Consider the following 24,559-nt stretch of genomic DNA (forward strand, 5'->3'; position numbering starts at 1 on the left):
CTTAAAGAGACAGTGTCCCATTTTGATGGTTTGGCTTTGGCGAGATTTCAAAAGTGTCACTTCTTAAATCTTTTTTTTTTTTTCTTTTTTTTTTTTTTTTTCTGCATGGCAAAGAGTTGGCATTTTTAAATTCCCACCACTCCCCCTCTTTCTCCCCCCTTCCCTGTCTCCCTGTTCTCTCTAGCACTCAAGAGCCAGATCCAGGTACTCGGAAGGAGGGATGTGTGGGACCTCATTGCTTGATGGTGCTTGTGGAGGGCAGCAAGGTTTGATCTAATCACACTCTTAAGTGCTTGAATGTCCAGGAGCTACAGGAGCCCACTGGAGCTGGCTCTCCATGTGACAGTGCTGCTGGTCAAAGGCTCTTTTTCCTTTATGTCAGCACCGTTATACCAGGCTGCTGTATTCATGACCTCTGCCGCCACCAATGATAGCAAAGGCTTTGATCCAAGCACCCAAAGCACAGGGGTGTTTGACTCTTGGAGCAAGCCTCGTGCTTGGATTGGCCAGGGTGTTCAGATTTAAACCCCATTATTCTGGTTTTGTGTGAAGGTAATGTTATTCTAGCTCATATCTTTCATTCCAGATCCAGGATCAAGATATTTCCTCTCTTTTGTTCTGTTTCAATCCATGCAACTGAAAGGGAAGAACATGCCAGAAGGCCTTGTTTTTAAATTATTTTTAAAAAATCAGATTTCTTAGACATTTTTCATTCATTGTCCTGGTTTTCTTTTTCAAAGCTCCTTGGGTGCCCTGGGCCTTTATCAGTCGAAGGCTGCTGCTGTTACCCAGCATCTTAGAAAGGCACAGTTCCTATTTGTCAACAACACGCAAGCTCAGCCCTAAATCATTCTCATTCTTTTGCTCTTCCCTCCCTGGTGATCCTTGCAGTTCCCCCCAGCTCCTGCCCTGTCCCGACTGCTCTGCCCACCTTTGCTCTCTCTCCCTTCAGCAGTGCTGCCTCATGCCGGGGGGGGGTGTGCATTTAAAAGCTAAACAGGGAGCCGAATGTACTAAAATAAGAAATACCACCGGGAACTGTGAAGACTGCCTGCAAGCTTTTCCACTGTGTCTTGCAAACCTTGGTAAAATGGACATTACAACAGCTGCGAGTTCATTTTGTACCTCATACAAAGCTTAGAGTAAAGGCTCCCACCAACTTTGACGGACTCGAAATTCATGCAGTAGTCTGCTTGGTTTGCTGCAATTGGAAGCAAAAGTGCCAAAGTATATCAGATTTTGCTGCTCCTGTGCTTTTTCTCTCTGGAGGCACTGGGTAGCCTGATCTCACAGAGACATATAGTTGAGTTTTCAGACCTCCGAGGTTTTTTACCGTTTGGATAAGCATCAAACTTATCTGAAGTGAACTGAAACTCTTTGTGGCTTGAGAAGGACTCTTTAAGAGCAAGCTGAGGTTTCTTTTTCAGGCTCAATAAAGAGAACCTGCTGAGACCAAAAATGTTCCTACTCTCCGTGCATGGAGCCTCAAGAATTCAGAGATGTCTTCCAGCATCACATCCATCTGTCCTGAGCTTCTAGGAAGCCCAGGGGTGAAGGCTTCACTGGACAAATGGACTTTACGGATTCACTGCATGAGCTCTTGGAGTCCCATAGGGACCAGGGACAAGTGTCTGCAAACTCCTGCCTCCCATTTTCAGCAGAATAAACCGTCCATTTAAAAACGCAAAAGTTGGCAGGGGTCAGGCCTGGTGCCCAACGCTTGCAACCTCACTAAATTCAATCAAGCAAAATAGTCTCTAGTCAGAACTTATCTCCTCCTGAAATAAAACACACAGTAGAAGAAGAAACAAATTGCTTGACACCTCATTAGCAATTGTAAGCAGACTCCATTTTCACTCCAGGGTCTCATTGGAGTGATTTGTGAGGCAGCTTTTCCCTGCCTCTCCCTGTCCCCTTAATGGCCCGCATTTTGAAGGAGTTGGAGGCAACACAAGAACAACAGTGATTATTTGTGTTCTTCTGGGACACCCGTCCTGCTGTCTGCTGCTGGAGTGCCCCTCTACCTGGTGTTGTTTCTGGAACCTGAAGCCCGTTTCACGTTGCTTCTGTGCATGTGTGTGGCTGATTGTTAGGAGGACACAGTTGGCCTGGAACAAGATAACCAAAGCTCATATGTCCTCTCAGAGCGAAAATGTTGATTAAAGTTAACCAGCTGACCGGCTGCTTGATGGAGGAGACGTACTGCTAAGCACAAACGTGTGGGTGTTGGGTGAATGTTGTTGCTTCGGGGCTTGAGAAATGTTATTGGCTGCCTGTGTTCTCATGCTACAGAAGAGCACAGCCCCCAAAGATGAAAGAAAAGGCATAAACCCCCCTCGTATAATGATCAATTTGTTCTATCTTAATTAAATGTCCAGCCTCATCACAGTTTGATCCCACCACACTTCCTCCAGAGTTTTGCCTTCTCATCTTGGCTTGAAAAGCAATTTAATTTCAATTTCAAGACCTTTTTGTTCTTGTTTTTTTTCGTCCAAGTCCACCATCCACCCACCCACCACAGCAGGACGTGTCTCTCAGGAAACCGGTTCCATGCTCAGTAATAATTTTTGAAATGTAAGCACATCAAAAAGGACTCTGACAAACACAGTAAGACTTTTGAGGGAACCATTTGCTGTTGTGTTGGGATTTTTTTGCAGCCTGCACGCCCATTTTTCAAATCCACACATACAAGCAGATAACTTATCTCGAGCAGCAGCCAGCAGCAATGAGTCCTCAGAAATGAGCTGAAGGGGAACGATCTCGAAGCCCAGCCCCAAGGAAATAGTCCTATAAGGCAGCAGTCTAGGAGAAAAATTGAAATTGTTTCAGGGAATTTAACATTTTTCTCAATTGCCAGGTAGCTGTCCTGCCAGGGAAAAGAAATATGTTACCGTGTACTTTTGTCTTGATTTGACTTAGAAGTGTGATGGATTAAACCAGGACTAAAAAGAGAGAAAAAAATTTCATTTGTCTTCTAGTCTTGTCTTCTTTACTGAAGTCTTATTTTAAATTCTCCGTAGCATCTTTCAAAAAAAAAAAAAAAAAATCCTCTACTTCCTACATCACAAAATAAAAATCGCGTTTCTGTTTTTAGTGTAGATACTGATGGTCTGTTAGTTAAACAATACTTTAGTCCTTCAGAAAAAAAGTGTAATATTGAAATTCATGATTACAGGTCAGCATTCTAATGAAGCCATCAACTTGCAATGATGAAATCATGCTCTTATTGCTCTTCAGCAACTTCTTTAGTTGTTTAGAGGTTTCTTTTTTCAACACTATATCCTGAGATTCTTCCCTGATAATTATTTTTTTTTCGTTTCATTATACTGAATTGAATTCTTCCTCTTATCAAGATATTCAAACATTAGGCAGTTTAGCCTTGCAAACAGGAATGAATTTTCACTGTTTAAAAAAAAAAAAAAAAAAGGCAACTAGAAAAACCAGATAAACACCATCTGTTTGAATTCCTTTTCCCTCATTCCTTTCATGTACCAATATTTCATCTTGGCTGACTTTGGCCATTTAACACAGACAGGCTGAGCCACTCTCCAGAGATCCCTTGCCCTCCCCACTGACAACGAAACAACCATAGATAACTGTTTTAGACCAGACTCCTGACTTTTAGCAAGCTAAAAATAAGACAAAGCCTGTCTCACCTGTGCAAGTGAAGCTGAAATTAAAATAATACCTGATGAAATTCGGTTTGGGGGGGGGGGGAAATGTTGCTATCAATTTTCTCTAACAGTTTTTTAATGGCACGGGAGAGTGCAATCGGTTCTGATAAAAGGGATATTGTATGACTAACAGGCTAAGAGAGGGCAGCTTCAAGCTGAATGAACAGCTACTCAGAAGCTGGTACAGTAGCGAAACCAGCAATGCCATGAATATTTTATCCAGGGATCTAAGGCAAATGCGTGTTGCATTGGATACACACTGTTGAATGTAAATCCAATAGTGCTGAAATACTGTATATTTATTATGCAAGCTGAAGCTGAAGACAGTTTCTGTTTGATGGACTCCTGGTGATGAATGGATTGTTTCATTCGAGTAAATGAACTGTCAGAAACAATGGCTACATAGTACAATTTCTTTCCCCGTCCCCAAAGGGCAGGAAAGCTCTGCAGCCAAAATAAAGTTGTATTTTTTTGTTAAGTCTAGTGAGATGGCAGGCTTGGGTAGAAAATTCAGAGGAGTTGGATATGGATAGTTTGACCTTGAAAAAGCCCGTCTCTCTTAGCTAAAAGCGTTGATGTTGGGCAGATTTGTTTCAAATTGACGCGAGATAAAGGCAAGCGTCCGCCTAGGCGAGATAGTAGAAATCCTCACTCTGGTTAGGGTCAGGAGTAGGTGTTTGGGAGAGTCCCACTGCCACCAGTGACAAAGCAATGGGGTAAACCAGGTCCTTGGCATGTCCCTGTCTGCACAGCAGGAGCTCAGGACCCCCGAGCAGGCCAGGAGGAAGGAATCTCCTTGCTCATCTGGCAGAAATATGCGATGGTCCCACAGGACTTCGGTCATAACCCGTGGTTGAAATGGTGGGAGCGTGAATCCCTCTGCGATCAGAAGAGGGAGCAGCTAAGCAGTGTGAGCTGCTGGCCTGCCCAGGGGAATGGTCAGTTAGAAGTCTGGAAACAGCCCCCAAGATTTGGAAGAGGCAACCAAGCTTTCCGGCTGGGTGGTCTGTCTGAGGGGTGGGAGAGGTGGAGACCAGACCAGATACATCCCCTGCTCAGCCTTCAGACCACTCTTCTGAGGGGCCTTCACCGAGTCTCTAAAGCCACAGGACTTCATGAGTCCCCGTGGCTCTTCATCAGAATTGTCCTTAACTTCTCTTCCTTTGTAGCTCTTCACTTAATGGTGGTTTTATGCCCAGACATTCAGAACAAATTCACAGATGTAAATTCCTTTACATTTCAGAAGTTCTTTCTCTTTTTGGCTGAGTTTTTTTTCTTTCTGGATGCCAGGGGCTGTCTCAGCTGGCTTTCTCTAGGGCTAGGGAGCCCAGCCCTGCCCAGGTTCTTGGGACACCGCAGCCATCCCTGCCACGAGCCCCAGAGTGTTTGCAGGAATACTGATGAGGACACAGCAGTAATTAGCCATTGGCAATAGCAAATCTCGCTGCATCAAGTTACCCAGATCTCTGAGCAGGAAAAAGTGACTTCAACCAATATCATAGTACATAACTGACCGTAACGTTACATCAGCGGCTGTGATAAACGATAAGAAAACGAGGGCTGGATTTCGTGTCACTCCCATTTGTCACAGATTCACAAGCAGGAACACACTGTGAAGTCAGTCCTGAATGAGATCTTCTCAGCTGAAATATTTTCAGAGGCAAAGTGCTTTCTCAAGCAATGGTGAGGCAGAGAAACTCTGAGCTGTGTGCATGTGTATACGGTGAGCATTTGTGTTAGACCAAACCTTTGAAAGGAAATAGAAAGCATATTGCAAACTGCAGGTGGCTTGAGATAGCTGCGAAAGAGAAATGTTCTTGGAAGCAGGTTTGTGCAGCCCAGCATATAAGCGACTGCACTGTGTAAGGTCCCAAATATCTTTATTATTTAATAGTCCCTTTCTGAAATAATTTCCTGGACGTATCTTTATCTAAGAGGAAAAATAAAATCTAAGAGCAATTTGAGGTTTTCCTTTTCAAGGAACTAGTTTCTGAATACGGTGTGTACTAAGAAGAGGGCTCTTTCAAACAGATTCCTTCTCTTCTTAAAGGGCTGGTCTTAACATTTTGCTCTAAGTTCGACAAGCAAAGCCCTCACCAGGGTAATAAATTTCCATATCCTGGGCAGAGCTCCCACCCGTGCTTATTGTAACAAGGAGAGCTTTTAATTATACTAACAAATTGCCATTACATTTAGAAAATAATACCAGATTAAATCCTGTTGTAATTTCTCAGGAAAATAGCTTGTTTACACCATTTTTCCAGAAAGTCTGGACATTTAATTTATGACCTGGGATCCTCCCCATGTCAAGACAAAACAACGTGCAGGACTGGCAGTGGGAATAATGACAGGTTGGTTTTTGGTTGTTTTTTTTTTCCTATTTCTGCCCCGTGTCCTTCAGCAGATTTTGTCTTCTGCAAAATTAACACAAGCAAAAATCAATCTGTGAAAGCATACAGAAAAAACAAAAAAAAAGCCTGATTTGGGTGCTCTTAGGTCATGGAGTTTAACAGACTTAGAGTTGTCACATTCAGGGAGGTTTTACCGGCTCCGGCTGCTTCCGCACCATCTCTGCTTGGGGCTATCACACACTAACAATTATCTGGGATCAGCGAGTGTTCTCCCTCCCCCTCACACAGTGAGCCCTGTACGTCTCTTGCCTTTCTGCCCAGCTTTTAGAAAAGAGAATTTCTATTTCTTGAAAACTGTCAGCCCTGTTTTCTCCCTCGGTGTGGTGCTGAGGAATGGCTTTCTTGCACCTCTGGGCAGCCCTGTTGTGTGATGTCTGCATATCTTACAGCCTTGCTGCGATTCGGGGAAGGTGGAGGGAAGCCTGGCGTGCCTGTAAAACATGGCCTGAAAGCAGCTGATAACTAATTTTAGAGTAAAACCATGACCTCAGTATATTACACATCTGTTCGTGATGCAAGTTTCAGTGGCAAAAATCAGTTTGGGGGGTTAAAAAAACCCCCCACACCTCTTGGTTCTGTATGGTTTAAAAGCAATCCAAAGACTGTATGAGCCACTGTTATTAGATGCCAATTAGCATTAACCTGATGCTACTCAACAGAGTCCATCTATTGGTGAATAATTCTGGCATCGACTGACAGATTCATTCGCAAAATTGGTGTCAGGCAGTGCTGTCCTGCAAGGCTGCATCCTCCCGGCTGTGTCATGCCAACGGTCTCACACAAACTCCCTCCAGCTCCAGGACAAGCCTAAGCATGATCCTGAGCCCTGACATCACTGCTCCTGGACCTGCATGTGAACTCGGTGTCGCCGTGTTCATGCAAAGACAGCAAAGGGCCTGGTAGCTCCAGGGAGAGGGACCTGAGCCACCAGTTGTTTCCTGAGGTAACTTCATCATAGAGTCCACCGTTGTAAATCAAGGCTGTCTGACATTAAGCTTGGGCAGGTACAAGCAGAGAGTGCTGTAGATTGGAAAATATGCTCATCGCTGGGAATGCTTTTTGCTGCCAGCAGCTTGAGTTTCCTGTTTGTGCCAGTCGAGCACCCAGGCTGAGGTGGGACTTTTCGAGCTGCTCCTTTAAATCAAACATCAGGAAAGAGGGATCAAGAAGACAAACGAAGAAAGCAAACAAAGAAGGGCAGTTTCTAAGAAACCCTGGAGATTTATGGCCTTTCCACCTGATCCCATGCCAAGTTTATTTGATCTTCGTCCACTGCTGCCGACGGGGTGCGTCCGGATGGACCGTGCTCCCACCTGACGTCTGCCCCGCTTGGTTTTTCCAAGCACGGTGAAATCAGGGCAGCTCTTTGGGTCACACATGAGCTGGTGCTGCCTGTAGACAAGCTGCTTCACTAGTGATTTACTGAGCGTTAGCCTTCGCCCTGTCTGCTGTAGGAAAAGACAAGACAAAAAAAGCTGTAACGTGTAGCGTAACGTGAAGCGGACGCCTCTGGACTAGGCGTGGAGGACCGAGGTGCTTCCAAGCCCGTACCTTCCGAAATGAAGCACTCGGGTCAAGTGGCCCTGTGGGGACACACCACACCAAACAGATTACTGCGTAAGCAAACGTGGCATCGCCAGGCCGGGGCAGACCGAGGACTCCTGGAGACATCTCTCCTTCGGCGGCGTGCGGTGCGGAGAGCAGACCAAGTCATTTCCAAGTACAGTCGTACAACTTACCATCATCCACAGCAGATGGTTTCGCATAGTTACAGGCCTGCAGGTTCCACCTTCTGCTTCATATCCCGGAGGAGACACTTCTGCTGAGCGGCTTGGGGCAGCTGAAGCTGCGTGCTGCATTTCCAGCCCTGACAGGAAAACCTCTGCCAGGGGTGCCAAGAGCTGGCAGGGGAACAGGCTCTGTAGCCCTCCCAGAGCTGCTGTGTTCTTGATCAGGACAAGCCCTGTATGTGTTACCAAAACCCCCAAACCTTGGTGACAAACTGGTTGTGTTGTTTGAGGAAAGGATAGGGGCAAGTCCTACCTCTATTCCAACTCTTTTTTTTTTTAGTCCTCAACAGTCTGCAATTTTTGACTGCTCGTTTGTATGAAATTAGGGCTGACTCTATCAGCCAAAATTTTTACTGAGTCTAAGAAGGTCGAAGCTTGGCTCTTGGCAGTAATAATCCTTTTTTTTTTTCATTTGTTTTGTGAGTCTCAATTACAGTTATCACTTCAGTAAGACACCACCATGCCAACAGGCATCCTCTCCCATTCAGGACCCTTCAGAGTTCAGAGAGGTTTTTAGTAAGAATGGAGAAGAGTCTTGCTTTTATGACCAGAAGAGACCATTACAGTTGCGTCGACTGAATTTTTGCTTAACTAAAGTGGTGACATGGCAAATTTTAGGGGAGACAGAAAATAAGGAACCCCTAGAAGACCTACACCCAGAAATAGGCTGGAAACATTTGCATGCTACAACACCCACTTTCCTTTCCACAGCCAGAAGCCAGCAGAGTCTTTCATACAGTGATTCATCAACTCAGAGCTGCTGTTTTCTGCCCAGGGCTTGATTAAATATTGTATCCCTGTGTGAAAGAGCTGAGAGAATGCCCGTTTGTGCGCACTGGTGTCTAAATATTTGCCTGTGATCTGCTCGATGATCCAGTGCTCCAGGGAACAGAGGGGAGCCACCGAGTCAGCGCAGTCCAACCCTTTGCAGAAGCCACACAACCATTTGCCACCACTTGCCAGCGTGGGAGGAGCGCTCAGCCTGCAGCGACAGATGCTGGAGGTAGAGCTGCTCCCTCTGTAATGGAGGGAGCAGCCACAGGTAGGGCTTAACTGTCTTCTCGCCTCCAGAGATGGTTCCTCCTCCCGTGGCTGAGAGCAAATCCCCTGTGCGAGCAGTGCTAAAGGTGAAGCGAACCCTGGAGAACCAGGGACGCGAGTGGCTGCAGTTTTCGTCACAGCACATCCAGAGCTCAGCGGTGGCATTTCACTGGCAGGAGGAAGAGCACAGCAAGGCCCGTTCCACACTCACCATCCTGGCTTGGCAGGACATTCGGTCCCAACTCCAAAGTTCCTCTCCCATTCCTCTTACCCTGGTGGATAAGAACGACTCTGCCCTGCTGCAGGCTTGAGAACCTCAGCTGCATGACTCGCTGGCTCACGTGCACACACACCTGGATGCACTGTAGGTGCTTTCTCGGGGTGTTTATTTGCTTGTTCGCCCAGGGGAGGCTGAAGGGGAGGCTGTGCTGATGCTTTGCTTCCAGAAAAAAAAAAGAGCAAAACTCCCGTGAGCCAGAAGGAGACAGGAAGCAGCATCCTGCAACAGTGTGGAAGGCTCTGCCCTCCCGAGAGAACCTGAAACCTCTTGCCTCTGAGACACAAAGCCAGAAGAGGTCTTGTATTGATGAAGGAGACAGGAGATCCCAGGAGGAGAAGAGCTTTCTTGTAAGGGTCAAATCCCAGCAGACGTGGTGTGTGTCTGGCAGGGAAGCAAGTTTTCTGGCTGCTGCAGGGGTGAAAAGCCACTGCAGGGGAAGCTGCAGCGACAGCCTGAGCTGACCCAGGGTGGAGACGTGTGGCTCTTGCCCTCTCTCCTCACTCTCCTGCATGTGCACAGACAAACGCAGTATCTATCTCTCTTCTTATTCTCTTGCTTTTTACAGAGAGCTGCCGTACTTAACTGGGACAGTTTCCCCATTCATCTGCTCTCTTCCCACTCACTCTGGTAGATCCAGGGCTACCGCAGGCCTCGCTGCACTCAGAGCTGCAGAGCACGGAGGGGTTTGGACATCAGTGAGCCCCTTGAGGGGTGTCCCGGGTGGTGCTGAGTCCTGGGGGCTGCGAGTCCCAGGGGCTGCGAGTCCCGGGGGCTGTGAGTCCTGGGGGTGTGAGTCCCAGGCACCCCAGCTGCCGGTGGGAAAGGGCGGGGGGAATCAGTGGAAACTGAAGCCCTTTTAAAACCAGCCCTCCTGACATATAGCTAGTGGAAATATCCCTTCATCTGACCCTGAAGGACCACCCAGGGGTTACTTAATCCTACAGTCCATCTTCTGAAAACCCACTGTAACAAGGTGTGTTAACCTCTGAGGTAGATTCGCAATTGCGGCCAGGGCTAATGACTGCAAACTCATCTCCCTTGTGACCTTCCTCCTCACACATGGAGGCTTTCATCAGGCTCCTAATATATATTGCAGTTAAATGTCACTGGCATAAAGAGGAGGGACACCACCTCTCTAAAACAAAATAAATAGATTGCATTGGCATCGTTTAGGTTTTTCCCCCAGCCATTTTAAAATAAAATGTTTTTTTGGAAAGCCTCTACCAGGATAATTCATGTCTTCATCAACAGAGCAAATTTGTCTTTAAGAAAGAGAGCACAGTGAGCAAGAAAAATATTGTGGTCCAGCAAATGACATACGGGTTTGCAGGGTAATTACAGCACCTCTGGTCCTTTGGCTATTTGAGCGGAAAGGGGGATGCTTGTTGGAGTTCATCCGAACTTAAGGTAGTTCCACTGAAATGCTTTTCCCTTGGTCTCCTTTCCTTGCTGGGACTGGACTGTGATTTGCCTTTTCTCCCCTCCCGTGTCTTGGAAGAAGCATCCTGAAGCGCAGCAAACAGCTTATCTGATCTTCTCAAATTGTGGCACTTTTGATTAAGAAAGAACAAAACCCAGTTCCTGGTGGTGCATCACAAGGTCTTCTGGGCTGGATATTTTCAGCCACATTTTTACCTGCGTCTAATTCAGCTCAGATTAGACAGAAATTATTTGTCTGATATGAAATCTGCCAGCTCTTGTCTCTCGGGACCAAAATTTCAGCGCCTTGGGATGAACATTTAAGTCATGGTAGATGTATGTCTGAAATGCTCTCGAACACTGTTCTTTAAAAAAAAAAATCTTATCTCACTGGTGATTGAAGGGTTCTGCTCCACGTGAAATAACACATACTTCCCATAATCTTTGTAAATGTATTTTTTCAAGGCCTACATTATTTTATCTTCACAGTATCTAAAATGTGCTTGTCCCTAAGCCTTTGGGCACATGCATAAATATTTCTTCAAGAGCAGTATATTCAGCTGTGCTCACTCGTTTCCACTTCCATTGAAGTCTAAGCCCAGTAACATTAACTGTAATTGGGGAGGAATAAGAGCAAGAATTTCAACAGACACCAGCGAGGCCGGTAGCACGTTGTATCTCTATTTCAGCTGTCCCTCAGAGCTCTTTTGGTGCAGATCAAGCCAGCAAAATACAGGTTTAAGCTACAGTACAAGTGTGTATATGTGTGTGTGTGTGCATCCCGTAGTTAATTACACAAGTTTAAGGGCATAGCTGGAGTTCTGTGAATGCAACGTTGTCTGCAGAACATGCCTAGGATTTCAGAAGCCAAACTATGTGGGATTTTATAGATCCACATAAACACCTGAGCACCAACCTTGCAGTATTGGGGTAATAGGAAGAATATGTTCCCTACCGTGGGCAGGTTTAAAGGAATAGGTGTCTTCCTCGGTTAGCTGGAGGATCTCAGCAGCCTCTATAACAAATGTGTTCCAGTGTTTAAACCTTAGCAGGACAAATTCCTGGAGGGAGGAGGTGTTCTCTTTCATATTTCTGGCCAAAGTCCAGTGGCCACGGAGTTGTCTCTACCCTCCAGATACAACCCCAGGATGCACATGTGCTACAGAAGCAAACTGAGAACACCCCTTTCCTTGGTCCAGCCTGCAACAAATACAAAGGAGTGTCCTATCCCCTTACAGTCGGTGGGACAGGTTTGCCCTAAGTGCTCTTGTTTCCCATCTTATAAATGAGCAAAGTGGTGCAGGAAAGGCGTCTGCCTCCTGCCTCAGCCAGTTCCTGGAGCTCAATAAGACCCGAAATGTTTATGACCCTAACTAGCTCATATAAACCTCCCAAGGAGGAGACCTTGGTGCTGCAACACACAGCCCATTATTCGGGAGTTAAAATCCTCATAACATAACCTGCGTGTGCTGTAGCAGAGGCTGACGCCCTGCCCTTCCCAACAGTGGACGGCGATAACGACTGAACGCTCACCCTTTCCCCCTGCCTTCGTTGTCAGCTTGGAAGCTAAAAATGCCCATTTGCAAGAAGCAGCCTTGCTCACACCTTCTTTCTCTGTGTTTTATTTTGACATATGACCACTGCCTGTGAGGTGACCTTCAGGCATTCTCCTTGACACCAAAACCTCGAGCCTCACCCTCCACCCCCTGATACCATTGACAATAGCAGCAGTGATCTCAGCTGGAAATATTTTGCACCTTATGACAGAGCTTTGATGGCAGAGGTGGGTCAGACCCTCTCTCATTACCAGTAGTATTAGATTTTTAAGAACTGACCTGCTGCTAAATCTCGTGGAAGGAATGCAGTGGAGGTAGGTTACCACGAACTGTAGAGTCATCTTCTACTTATGCACAGTATGTGTCCAAGTATGAAAGGCGTTTCTGAGCCTGCTGCCAGCGGTGGCCCTTTGCTAAATATCCAACCACATTTATGACACCTCTGGCCTGTGGGAATTGCCTGTCTGAGACCTTAAAGTAAATTTTCTTCCAGCTATGATGCAAGTTTAATGCCTGCCAGAAGAAGAAATAATATTTGGAAATCAAGGATCGAGGGAGGGAATCTTCAGCTGATACAAACCTTATTGACTTCAAGAGAACCACTCTGGTCTACACCAGCTCTGCTGGTGGCCCGGGGTTTAAGTAAACTGCAAAAGGTAGCTTAAATTCATTTTTAAGGAGGAAAGGGCTGTTGGGAATGTTTTGCTCTGATATAGATCCATTTTACACTGCTTTGGGGGTTCTGTCCCATCTTTTTGCTTCAAAAACTACAGACCAGCAATGTTGTGTTTTAGGGAATAGCAACTCCCCAGCGTTTCTGTGCAATCCCAAAAAAAACGGTAATACCCACAGTCTTTCTGCACCCTCAGCCCAAGTGGAGTCAGCCTGTTGTGGTTACCACCACTTTCCCTGAGCTTTATTCCCATTCTTTTCTGTCAGATGAGGCTGGACCACAAGAAACCATCATGCTGCGAGACAGAATAATTGGGGTGAGGGCAACTTCTCTGCATTCTCTAATGTGGCCTCTGCGTTTGCCATGGACCGTCATGTGTGGTCACCCATGCTTGATTAGTCAACCCTTGCAGAGGTTTGTGAGCAACTTGGAGAACTATGTGTCGAGTTGCCAGCAAAAGCACCGGGTGGCTGATGAATCTGTGGCGCCGCTCGATACTGGTGTGAAGCTGTCTGCTTTGTCTGACTCCCACTCATGCTGAGGACCAACACATCCTGTGGACTTCAAGCCAGCAGCTGATCTGGAAAGAAGAATGCAAATACTGAGGTTCCACTTGCTTGCTCTAATCTGCTTATTCCTGGAGCAAAATGGAAGGGGAGATTTACACAAAACTCCACCAAAGCAATTGCAAAGAGGTCCCCAGCAGTAGCTGCCTGCTCCCTTCCCCCAAAGAAAAAATGTTTTACTCTGGAGTATGCTAAAGGCACGGCAAAATGCAGATGTCAAACCTTCTTAACTTTCCCTGGCTCCAAAGAAGGGTTTAATCAGTGAAATAAAGTGAGGAGTTGTGAGTTCCTTGCAGTAAACAAGTTAAATGTTATTAAACACGCACGTGTCTCTTTAAGGAGATGAATTGATTGTGTGTGTTTATTTTTACAGCATTATTTAACTGAGTACGAAAAAAAGACTCAGAGCTGATGCCAAGATGATATAGCTGAAACAAAGCCCAAGAAAAGATTTTTCCACTGTGCTCATTTTTTTTTTTTCCTAATAACTGTCTCCCGTATCTCCCAATCTTAGGTCAACAAACACAGGTTGATTGACAAGTTAAAATGTTTAGCTTAGCCTGCAACTCATATAAACCAATTTAAAATTTCTAGTGCAGGAGGGAGATGTAAGAGAAACAAACAATATCCCTTCCTTCGTAGCCTCTCCCTTGAGTGTAATCTGGAAATGTTTTTGTCGTGGGCATTGGCTGGTAGCAGGGGACATCCCCTTGTTCACAGGTCAGCAGGTGGGAGCTCCTCATCCCTCCTCGCTCCACAAGGCCCTCGTGGGACAGCGAAGTGCTCACAGGCACGGGAGCTCAGGGTGGAGCAGGATGGTCTGAATATGTTGGTCTTTTCATCCTCACTAGGAGTTGTCTGCTATCAGTTGTCTGTTGTCAGGTAGCAACAGCTTTGGCAATCGTATCCTCAATAACAGAACTGACAGGATTTTGCACTGGGGATGCTCCTTCCACCCTAATGGTCTTGCAAGGCTCTCACAGTCTTTAAACAGTATTTTACAAGTGAGAAAATTCCAAAAGGAGGAAATTCTGTTGATCAAAAGCAAAAGTGTTTGGGAGAGTGCTAACTCCAGTCTCCCACTGTGAAGCAATGGGAAGAAAGTATGAACTGAAGCCAACTACTGGAAACTACTGCATTTTGGACATTTCTCTAAAATGAAGAACCAGACTTGCCTGAAGAAATTATTTCTTCAATCTCAAATGTAACCCTAGCGAAAAGGAAACCTTCCTGTCCCTTATCCAAAGCAACATGGATCTTGGTGGCTGAGAAGGTGACCTGAGACATGGGATGTGGCCTCCAGCAGGTCTCCGAATCACCCCGCTGCTTTCGGAAGACAGCTGCATGTCCTTAATCTCCCATTTTCAGTTTTTACCTCAAGGAATGATAAATAAATCTAAGAAATTGGACCTGGCCCACTGATGATGGGAAATAACCCAATAAGGATAGGGAAATAGAAGTAGGATTTGGGGTTTTTTTCTTTCTCCCTGCACTGTGCACTTGCCCATCTCTCAGCATCTCCTCCAGCCTGCGGCCTATCGGCTGCTCAGCGTAAAAGAACTTACTTTCTCCCCATTTTATTCTCCAAGACCGTTGATTTCAAATCCCTCAGCAGCGTTTAAGCCAACAGTATCCCAGACATAAAGTCTTTAAGTGCCTTGGCATGACCCGCAATGGAAGCAACCTCCGGATCTGAGCCCCTGAAGAAAGAGTTGTTGCAGAGCAGAAGCCATCTCGTTCAAGAGGCAGGTATCAGGAGGTCAGCACTGATTTTTAAATGGATGTCTTAAAGATTTCTTACTGTCTCACAGTGGTCACTTGAGCTGCCCGGTAGCAGTGGGACAGCCACAGCTCCCTCTTGAGCCCCAGCTGTGGTGGCTGCTCTGCTCGGGTAGCGTCCCCCCGGGGCCAGCTGCACAATCCGCCCGTCTGAACGGATCCTCTGAGCTTTTCCGACCACCTGGATGGCAAAACCAACAGCCTCGTGGTTTGAAATAGCAGAGCAGTGAGTTCCCACCGCCACGTCTGCGCCCCAGCCCACCGCTGAGGAGTGTGCTCGAGTTGAGCTGCTTTCCCCGTGACAGCAGCGCTTTATAAGCAGATTCTAATCTCTGAATCGACTTCATTACTGGAGAGTTATTGCTCTGGACTCTGAGCATCTCCCTGTGCAGTTACAATGCTGAAGGGACCCATCTCTCCTTTTTATTCAACTTACGTGTACACCTACAAGTTTCTTGTTCTCCAACACGGGGATGTTAACCAACTCCACCTCCCTCCCTCACCAGAAGCGGTTGTATATTCTGTGCCTGTTTTCTTATCTTCTCTAAATATTTAGCAGCAAAGTTGTGGGATTCTCAAGATGTTTAAAAGATAAATCTACGTCATAGTAGCCCTGTCTCACAACTACATTTGCTTAAATTATAGAGTAAAACAAACAACCCTTCCAGCTTAGCTGGATGAAAAACAATTGCTTGGCTTTGATGGTGTGAGTACAAATGCCTCTGCAGTTGACACCTTTGGTGATTGATGTTTTTTGATGCTATAGGTTTGTTTTGCTCCCTCACTGTTTGTTTTCCCACTGGGCTGACTTGGACGGGGAATGCCGTTCCTCCGCATGGAAGTGCATATTTGGGCAGCCATGGACTTTGGGATCAAAGAGGCGAAACATGCGAACACAGCAGTTTGTCTGAGAGGTCGAATGCCCTAGAACTAACCAGGGAAGGCAGATGGAGGTTTCTCCTCCTTACAAATGTTGGTAAGGATGTCTCAGAGTTGAGAGAGTAATGCATTTTGGATCAAAGGACTCTGATGAGAAAACTAATTAGTTAAATTGGTTCAGGGTTTGTTTTGTGGGGGTTTTTTTTAATCAATTAGTAAAGCTCAGTCCTGCCTGATGACTGGCACAGTCAGAGTTGGGACTGCCAAGTTAAGCCAGACACACTTTTCCCGCTAGACTTCCACGCTGCTCTTACCAATGAGAAAGGTGCAAATTGTGGGGCTCTATGTCCTCAATAACCATCTCCTCAGAGATATTCTTGCAGTAACGCATTGTTAATCTCCTGTTACCTGTCCTTCAGCTGGAGAAGGACAGGTAACTGTAACAGGTAACTCAGAGGAAGTGGAGAAAACATATCTTTTGTGTGTTTGGGTCTTTCATTCTTTAGTTCCTCAGAACTTTTTATTATGCGTCTGGGTGAGGTGTGCAAGGGCCTCCAGACAGATGCTTTGCTTTGCTCCATGCTGCCATCTAACTTTTGAGCTCCCCTTAGTGGAAGATTGTTCTGACAGCCTGGACTTTGGACAGCTTTGAAGCAAGGGAAGGGGGAACTACAGAACTGGAATTAACCAGCTGATACTCAGCCAACCACCCAAGGAACCGGTCATGTCTCTGGTGGTCATGTCAGTAAAATTTCCAGACCTGATGTAGGTTTTTCCTATATTTTTTTTTTCTAAAAGAATATTGTTCATTTGCTCTAGAGGAGTCTGCCCTGATACAGGGGCCCCTAAAAAAGGTCCAGATGGGGGATGATCTGGGGATATATGTGGGAAGAAGGATTTACCGAGGTTTTTTTGCCTCTCCTGTAGGCGTGTTGGGTAAGGCAGGCATTGTGGTTTCTTCAGCCAAGCCAATGCAAGCAAGAGGTACACCGTGGGTCACTTCATGGTATGCAATGAATCAGGCTGGCAGTGGACTGAGGCATGGCTTGGACAGGGCCGAGCCTACACGTCCTGCCCGCTCCCGTCGCCGGCGCTTTGGAGACCTTCGCGTGCACGCACGCCCTTGCACCACACACACTGACAACCTTGTTTCTCTTGCCACAGCCTGGTCAGGATATACAAGTAATTGTTAAGATGTCACAGAAAACTGGTTTGAACTGAGATGTAGCTGCAGCTGTGTTATAAACGCCGCTAAACAAAAGTGGACTGTCTCCTTCTGGGTGGATTTCCAGAGAAGGGCTTGCTTTTCATTTCCTTTGGATCTAACTTGTAGAGCTAACTTTCCCTTAACAAAGACCAGCTTTAAAATAAAGATGTATTACCGTAGTATGGATGTTAAAACGAGAATAAAAATTACTGAACGTATTGACAGCTAGATTTGGATATTTTTATTAAGATCTGTCTCTGCAGTAAAAATGATCATTGTTGCTTGTGCTGCAGTTGTAAAAAGTCTTTCAAGAACTTCCCCAGGTAGACTTCTTTTATATGATTTTTGTGTGCCTATAAATCAAAGATATTATTTGAGTAAAAGAGGCATAAAGCAGATCTGGCTGGTAAGGATGAAATAACTTTAAGGGGGGATGATTTGGGGAAGGGGAGGAGTGTGTGTGTCTGTGTGTTAAGCATCAGGGATGAAGATGTCCGCACACCACAGCTTTTTGAGTTGTAGGACACCAAAAGGGAAATGAATTAGCAGTTGAAGAGTTATTGTTTGATGTTCAGTGTAGTTTTAATATCCTTAAGAGTGCTATTAAATTGCTTCAGTGTGCATGACACCGCTGCCGAGCTGGAAACCAGCACTTTCCTGGCCTTTCTGTGCCCAGCCGCTCGCTGTGAGCGGAGCGGAATGCCCCAGCAGTGTGGCAGGAGCATTGTTGTTGCTCTTTAATACATTTGGTTTGAGGTTTACATCCTGAGTAACAAACATCTTGTTTGTGGCCTGACAACAAGACTTGCTTAAAGCCATTTTCTTCTGCCAGCTGCTTTGTGGTCAGCTGGAGGGAACCCAGCCAGACGGCTACCCTGTAATCAGATCGCTTTCTAGTTAGGGCAACGGAGAAGATAGCGGTGGGCAGATCCCTTAAGCCGGTGTGTTTCAGAAAGCTCTTTGTTAAGCAACTGTCTTCTGCCTTCATTCCAAGACGGCTCCATCGCTGTTCATTTCCTCTCCCTATTAAGTGCTTATCTGTGGCTAGACACGAGCAGCTGGATAGAGACTGAGTGAAAATTGGAAAAGCTCGAGGCATTGCTCTTGTCTGAGGAAGCAGCAGCCAAAAGCCATTTGCCTGCAGAGCTGGAGAGTGGCCGGGGCCGCTGCGTGCAGGTGCGTGTTCCCCTCCTTGCAGCTGGGTGATGAACGGGATGGTCAAACAGACTGTTTATCCTCTGGCACGGGAGGGACTGACTAGCATGAAAATTAACACTCAGCCTACAGCTTTCACTCAAAGCCCCCAACTGTGGGCTGCCAGCGGGCAACCTCAGGCTTCGAGTGAAAAATGGAAGAGGAAACAGTCTTGTTTTTCTAACATTCAACATCAGCAATCAGCAAAAAATTAGGAGAATCATCAGCTGCTGATGACTTTGTTTTGTTCCAAGTTCTTTCACTAATCTACATTATGGAAATACCCCCTCTCAGCCCTAAAGAACACGCCGTCTAAATAAGCAAGAGATAAGGATTACTCTAAGGACTGATGTTTTTATTAGGGCAGCACAGGAGACAAGTTTCCTGAATCACACAAGCTGGTTTTATCTTTGCCTTCAGCGTCTTGCCTATGAACGAGATTCTGCAAAAGACAAAACTCTCACGCACCATCACGCTCTTCAGAATTCACCTTGATTTTCAAGTTTTAAGACACATGGGAAACCCACGAGGTGCGTGGAGAAAATTCAGCCATTTCTTGAGCTCACCCAGGAGTTTCCAAATTGGATTAATCCCCTTATCTGATCCACACACTTTTTCTTGTGCTGGTAATGGAGCCACAGGGGCTCTCAGCTTTGGAGCTGCCAATCTTTTCTCATTTTTTTTTATGAAATAAAAGCGTTATTTTTAATATTTTGTTACTTTCTAAGCGAGTCGAATGAGATTAAGCAAAATTAGCACCTTACAGTTGTGAACTCTAATTTCGCTGCAATGATTGCTATTCCCCTTCAGGATTCATTCCTTTCCCAGGTCAAGAGTGCACAGTAGCACTCTGGAAGCAATGGATTAAAGTGCTGATAGGAGTTATTTCTCCTTTTATCTTCTCAAGAATCTGTCTGATGACTATTTTGACCTGTTTAAATATTGGCTTCAATTTCCTTAGCACAGAGATTGTCCTGAATTTTACACAGTTGTTGTGTTGAGTTTAATGGCATTCGTTGCTTGGGAAGTGTTAAATGCTTGCAAACATTTTTAGCCGTGTCTTTACATCTCTTAAACTGCGCTGAGGGGGATTTCTGAGAATGGCAGTGTAGATTAGGATCTAGGCAATGCAAGTATTTAGGATTCCAGGTTTATATTAATCTTTAGCCTTGAAGCTGCAGGATGAACAACCATCCCTGATACTTGCTGTGCGATACTGAAGGCACAAAGTGATTAAGCAGAGCTTGAAAATCACTAAACCTCGGCAAGATAATTGCACGGGGGTTGAAACTTCTGTTTTCAAATACAAAATAAAAACAGAGCTTGGGAAAGCCTTGGTGATTTCCTTTCCCTGCCGCAGATTGAGACTTAGATGGGGTACTTTGTTCCCACCGGGACAGAAAATAATATTCACCGGTATATTTGTTCAAAGAATGCTACTCTCAGCATTTTCAGAAATCAAATGCAATCCATCAGCTTAAAGGGAGACGGCGGCGTTATTTTGAATGTTTCATTATCAATTTGCACTGAAGGAAGTAGCCCCATGCTGTTATCTGCCCCTGTTTTCTTTTGATTCGAGGAGCCTGTTTGTGGATTAGTTTGTGTTGCATTTTTGGCTTGCCAGGATACTACCATGGCTTCAGAAAAGTTTTCTTATAAAAACTGCCCAGTTCCTATTATCCGTGTTTGGTGCAAGGCCAGTGGTTGTTAGACATCTGCTTGCTCAGGCTGCTCAGGGGAACAAGGTCAGCGCAGCTTGGGGAAGCTCGAGGGTGCCCAAACAGAGCTACGGATCAGCTGGTGCCATTTGTACAGCTTGAGTACGGCTCGGGTAGCCTGCCCAGTTAGTTTAATTATCATTCCAACTGGGACAGCCGTTGTGTATAAATCATGGGAATTATAGTCCTTGCAAAGGCAGAGACAAAACGTTGACAACAGTGAGCAAAACCAGCATTATTTCACCTACAGCACCGGGATCTACCCCTCCCCTCCTTCCCCAGCTTAGGCATGCCTGAAAACCAGAGATCTCTGTTCTGCAGTTATCCTGAGCAAGGACTTGTGTCCCCCTGAACACGGACATGATCGACCCCAGGCCCTTCGCTAAAGGAACAGCACGTAGCTGGGGAGTTTTAGTTTCACTCAGTCCATCACTAGAGAAAAACAAGCCACATACACTAAGGTTACTGTGTTGAACGTAAGGAAAGTCAAACTTTTTCCAGACACTGGAAAAGATTAAGCATACGTACGGTCCAGCATTTGTCACACAGCAGTCTAAATTGAGAATATGATAGAATATTAGCCTTGTTACTAGGGCTGATCCACTGCATGCAAGAAATAACCTGGAATCATCCAAACTTGCAACTGAGCTCATTAAAAATTGGTCTTCAGAGACTACAGTTTTGAGAGACATTATCCATCAGTAATCAGAGTAGCATCTAAGCAACTAGTGGCCTTTGGTCTTCAATTCCAGCTTCTGTTTAATCCACCAAGTGCTTATGGCTGAGTCCGGTCACAGTCACACCATGCTGAAACACGCTGAGGCTGATGGAGTAACTCAGGATTAGTTCCCTTCCAGTGGAGATCAGATCCTGAAGAAAAAAATGATACCTCCCCTCAGCCTTTGCTCTCTGTAACTCTCTTCCAAGCAGTTTCATCCACACAGTTGCAGGTCTTTCTGTTTTCTTCCAGTTTGCTTTACAATTTGTCTTTTCGCTTAACTACATTTGACTTAGCCAGGAGCTTTCCCCACTGATCTTCTTTCTGCTGCTACAAAGAGCACGACACAATATTTTTGTTTGTTTGTTTGACTCAATCGTTTTGGCAACAAGTGTCCAATTGGAATTTTCAACGTCAAGGGACAGACCTCGGGCAAGGAATTCTGATCAACAGGTAGTGCAAAAAACCTAGTAAGTACGAGAATTTGTTCTATCGCTATCAGAAGTATAATGTTCGTGCTGGCTGCATGATTCTCTTTCCATCCACCTGGCAAGAAGCATTAAAGTTTCCCTCTAGGGCTGGCAAGGGACTCTTTTTCCATAGCATCGTTTGACCATGGAACAGTTGGCAGGGGGAATTTGAAGAGTGATGTGGCTGTATCCTCTCTTTCAGACAGTTAAACATGTCTTCTCCAGTGGCAACTTTGGCAGCGAGTCCCAGAAGATGAGAAGCTGCGTGAGTGGCCTACCACAGCGCTAAATCTCAGGCTTCTGCAGGAAAGCGACAAATTCAAGGAATTCCTGTTTATATACTACACACGCATCCAGGTTTGTTCCTTTTTGATATATGGTTCGGTTTGCAAACAGCACGATCTCGAACAAGATGACTGCAGATTGGCATTGGCAACGTCAGCTAATGGAATCATAAACAGTCGAGTAGGAAAAGGTCCCGTGGGCCGCCCCGTCTGAGCTCTCCAGAGCAGCTCGGTAACGCTCTGCGTAATCACTTTTTGCTGGATCTCTGCAGTGATGAATTCTTGTGCGTACCCCGGGGGATATTATCCTGTTACCCCAAACAGCTCTTACTCTGACCATATGTTTTGTAATTCCCAGCCTTGGCCTGACTCTCTTTTTCTGCTCTTTCCTGTCTCAGCATCATCTCAGATGACGAATGATTTGCTGTAGCTATTGCTATCCTGTAATTTATTTGTAGGAGTTAATTGCTGTCTTCGTCGGCCATCTTTTCTTAAGTGATGCAAAATCACTGGCTCCAAAATATTTTGTATCCTGACATATGTTAAATAAAACTTTATAAGAATTTTACAAATTGCTACACTCAGATGACAAACCAGGTGTGAATTTGCTTGCTTGCAACATAATGTACACAACCAAACTAACGAAGAGAACAATGAATATGCTGACTAACACCACGATCGCCTGTTGCAAGTGTTTTAATCATGAGAATATTCTCAGACCCCAAACTGTAGGATTATTCAAACGCAAGAATCAGATTTCTATCATGCCCATTGCTCAGCTGTGGAGAAATCCACCTCTGTGACTCACCGCTGACGTTCGCCATTTGTGCAGTGAGGACGGTTCTGCAGCCAGCAGAGCGGGGAGGTTCGCTGTGCAAGGGGTTAACTACAAACGGATTAATGGAAAAGGCTGAGCCTAAAAGGCAAACTAAATTAGATTAAGGGTGAAATGGCAAAGTCGAGGTGAAGTGGCAACACCCTGAGTAACCACATTGTCTTATTTTTCCTTTTCTTTCCTCTCATAGCCATTATTTCTTTATTGCACTAAGAATTTTTGCCTTTCTTTGTTTTGTTGGGTTGTTGGTTTGGGGTGTTGGGTTTTGGGGTTTTTTTTTTTGTGTGTGTGAGGGTCATAAACACATTTCAAAGACATACGAAAAAAAATAATAACAAAATTTTGTTCCAAAAAGTATTAACCATGCAGACCAGAACAGAAATAGCGCCCTGTGAATCAGGTGGTCACCAGACACTGACAATAGGAAGCAGCAAATGATCAAATTGTACAGATCACGGGCAATCTGGAGATGTTTCTTCCAGTTTGTCAGTCAAACATCTATTAAAAAAAAATGACTGTTGTAACAAAACCAGAGTCAGTTATGAACAATTCACAGACACCAAAATAAAAAAAAAATTAAAAAAGAGAGCCTGAATTGTGAACAGATATTAACGGCAACAAATAAATCAACAAGCACCTAATTATTTATGGCTTCTCACTATAACAGCACATTAATCTGCCGTAAAATCGGCATGGATGAATCACAGAATATTCAACTTTCCAAATGCGTGTTGGATCCTTTATAGCTGGACCACAGATATGAAGAAGGCAAAAAAAAAAAAAAAAAAAAAAAAAAAAAAAAAAAAGAGATTACTGGAAATGGTGAAATAAATTGTCTTGTGGTAGTTTGTTTACACATAAGGTTTTCAATAGCTATAATGGGGCAAGGGAAGGGTGGAGAGGGCTGCTCTTATGTAAACTAAGAGCTAAGAGCAGTATTATGTTGGGCTCACTCAGTAGCCTGTGGAGAGAGACCAGCCCCTCTGGAGGGTCAACTAGCAGGAGTTCAGAGACAGCAACTTCACCTTTAGCCCGAGCATGGACGTGATTGCATCCCCCCTTCCCCTCCAAGTGGTTTAAACGTCTTGCTACCCTCTTGAATTGGCAGTAGGAGGGTATTTTGGATCAAATACAAGGCTCATTCTTCAGGCTTCTGGCTCTGCCACTGTTTTACTGTGGATTTGGGCAAACCACTGCATCTCTCTGTGCCACCAGTCAGGCATGTAAAACACAATAATTACAGCACTTTCATCCTGTCCTGTGTCATCCTTGGTCACCATGAAAAACCACCAGGAAGGGGTTGAATTCTTGGGGATTAACACCTAGCATCGGGTGGCCCCATCAGAAACAGCTGGTGCAAGCCTTGTTGAGCAGCACTAACCCTTCCGATGTTTCCTATCCTAGAAAGCACGAGGCTGGTCCAGAGCTACGCAAGAGGCAGGAAGTAACTGGAGATGAGGGGGAAATATAACGGCAAAACTTTTTCTAATGCGATCCAGTCCTTCTCGAAATCCCTAAAGATGTGGTTCAAGTTTTACGCAAATGTTGTGAGATGCTTTTATTTTCTTTGAAAAGGAGTTTGCCAGCCCTCCGCAAGAGCCGCCTGTGATGGAGACAATGACGCATGAGGCGAAGCAGGAGTGTGAATAGCTCCGTCGCCCTCCGGTTTGTACTTTCTGTTTCGCCTTTCTGTCCTCACCTAGGGGAAGAAGAACATCTGCCATCGCAGGACACTGCTGCTTTGCTGACTGGCAGGAAGTGCCAGTGTGAAGCGGGTGTAACCTCCTTCTCCAGCTTGCCCTCAGAAAGCACATGAAACACATCGGCCCTTGTTGCTTCCATAAGCTGAAAGGAGTTTGTGATTCCAAGTCTACTCCGCTCACAGCACGACATGCCCTGGGTCAGCCCCAGCAATAATGTTTTTAAACAATATTAGGTTATTCTTGGCAATCGATGATGACATTTTCTACCAATCGGGATATGAGAAAAACTTCTAATAATAAGAAGTGATAGAATAACAGAACTGGAGACCAAAATATTCTCAGACGCAGAGCCTGGTTACACT

General features: G+C 45.3%; 1 long non-coding RNA gene across 1 annotated transcript in view; it reads left to right on the forward strand.

Annotated features, from left to right (window-relative positions):
- The window catches only part of LOC113486820, a 164,915-nt gene extending 140,762 nt beyond the window's left edge, over positions 1–24,153 (forward strand). The window contains exon 3 of the long non-coding RNA XR_003399660.1: positions 24,070–24,153. This is a non-coding gene — a long non-coding RNA (uncharacterized LOC113486820). The remainder of the gene's footprint in view (positions 1–24,069) is intronic.
- Positions 24,154–24,559: the final 406 nt, after the last annotated feature.

This window comes from Athene cunicularia, assembly GCF_003259725.1.
Source record: "Athene cunicularia isolate RWA chromosome 18 unlocalized genomic scaffold, athCun1 chr18_part1, whole genome shotgun sequence".
In the NCBI taxonomy this organism is placed as follows: domain Eukaryota; kingdom Metazoa; phylum Chordata; class Aves; order Strigiformes; family Strigidae; genus Athene; species Athene cunicularia.